This window comes from Cebus imitator, unplaced genomic scaffold, assembly GCF_001604975.1.
Source record: "Cebus imitator isolate Cc_AM_T3 unplaced genomic scaffold, Cebus_imitator-1.0 Scaffold709, whole genome shotgun sequence".
Classification (NCBI taxonomy): domain Eukaryota; kingdom Metazoa; phylum Chordata; class Mammalia; order Primates; family Cebidae; genus Cebus; species Cebus imitator.
This window is the reverse complement of record NW_016108024.1, coordinates 26,133-28,224: the sequence shown is the minus strand read 5'-3', so window position 1 is coordinate 28,224 and position 2,092 is coordinate 26,133. Positions and strand designations below refer to the sequence as shown.

General features: G+C 45.8%; 1 pseudogene; it reads right to left on the bottom strand.

Annotated features, from left to right (window-relative positions):
- Window positions 1-671: 671 nt before the first annotated feature.
- On the bottom strand, window positions 672-2,084 carry LOC108296416 (annotated as a pseudogene).
- Between the last annotated feature and the right edge of the window lie 8 nt (window positions 2,085-2,092).

Here is a 2,092-nt window from a genome sequence, read left to right as displayed (position 1 = left end):
GCCAGAGGGCTTCAGTTTGCTGGTCTTTCTGGGGGTAGGACCCACTGAGCCAGTTCACTTGGATTCCTAACTGCAGCTCCCCTTATTTTGGGCGAGTGGGAGGCTCTGTCCAGCAGGCATTCCAGGTGCCAGCCAAACGGCCACCCAGATTTGTGCCAAATACTTGAGGTGCCAGCTGAAATGGCTGGTCAGATCTGTGTTGGAATCCCGCAGTGCCTGTTGGCCCCAACAGAAATTTCCTGGTCTGTGTGCTGTAGTGACCATGGGAGCAATGCAGGATCTGAACCAGAGTGCTGTAGTGGCTGGAAAAGTCCCCAATGGCCACTGCTGAGTAGGAAGGAGTCCTCCGGCTAGTTGCATTTCCCAGGTGAGGCAGCGCCCCATCGTGCTTCAGTTTGCACTTTTTGGGCTACACTCACTGTCCAACGAATCCCATTGAGATGAATCTGGTATCACGGTTGGGAATGCGGAGATCACTCTCCTACATCACTCTCATGGGGAAATGTGCTTGGCAGCTGTTCCTATTCAACCAACTTGGTGGACTCCCCCCAATGCTTAAGTCTTCTAATCCACAAATATGAGATGCCTTTCCACTTACATATTCCTCAACTCCCCTGACACATATTTTGTGATATTCACATTTCTTTCTTTATTTTTAGTAGTGAGTAGTGTAATGTTAAGTACAAGAAAGAAAAACAAATAGTCACCTCTGCAGCAGCTCATTAACCACTGGTAACACACAGAGGTCAATGTACCAGAACTTCAAAAAAAAAAAAAGTGTTGATACAATTGAATACCCTTCCACTATAAATAGGATGGAGGATGGGTCACTGTATCCATATTACCAATGACAGTCACCCCAAGAAACTCAAGCAGCCCCATCCGCCCTCTTTCATGGGGTAGAACCACTATACTTCTCATGTAGATCAGCTACATTGTCACTGGAGACTCAGATCTAGCCATCCTCCCACAGGTGGTAGAGATCAACTGTACCTCCTGAGTAGGCATCTCTACAGGTGGCTTGGTAGATGGCTCGATGGGCCAGATCATAGGGCTGCTCCACTTCCAGGTCATAGGAATAGCCCTGATCCATGACCCATTCACATACACAGAGCGAGAACCTACAGAGAAGGTGGACCCTGAGATCCAGTTCCCTTCACTGTCCATGTATTAGAGGCATGGTCCTCTCTTATCCCAGCCACAGATCATGGTGCCCATGGACAGCCCCATGCCTTTGTACTGATACACCATGTTGGCAAGCTGCTTGGAGGCAGCTGCTACAGAGATGCATTCCTTATGCTGAAGCTCATAGATTCAACATTGCTCAGCCAACAGCTGTTCCCAGAAGCTGCAATCCACTAAGTCCCCAGCCATGGTGCCTAGTAGGTAGGGGTTTATCTCTATAACCTTCTTCGCCATCTGGGAGGCAATGTAAGCACCCGCTGTAGCTCTGGAGTTGGCAGCACTATGACTCCATGGCGGAACCTGAAGGCCAAGGTGGTTGTTCCATGAACCATTTCGATTCCTGGCTCCTCTGGGACACCCGGGACCCAGATTCAGCAGATCCGCACGAACCTCGAGTCTGAAAAACCCACACTGGTTCACTTATACCGGTCTCTCCAACACATTGGCCAGTGCCATGTCTAATGTGGGCCGATATTCACATTTCATGCTAAATTTCACTTTATCTCACAGTATTTTGTCTCAATATTACTGTAAATAAAAATGTTTCAATGATTTCACTTTTGAATTATTCAATAATGTATAGACATACAAGTGATTTTTGGATTCCAATCTTAAATCACAAAAACTTGCTAAGTGATCTTGTTATTGGAATCCAATTTTATTGGATCCACTGGGGTTGTATATGTACAAAACCATGTCATCTGCAAAAGTTTTTGCTGCTTCCTATTTTAAAAATTTTTGTTTCCATATGCAATGCAATTGATGTCACAGAACCTACAGTACACTGTTGAACAGAACGGGCAAGAGTGTTTTATTCTGTCCTTGTTCCTCAGCTTACAGAGAAAGCATCCTTTTTTTTTTCTTTTTCTTTTTTTTTTAGACAGAGTCTTGCTCTGTTGCCCAGGCT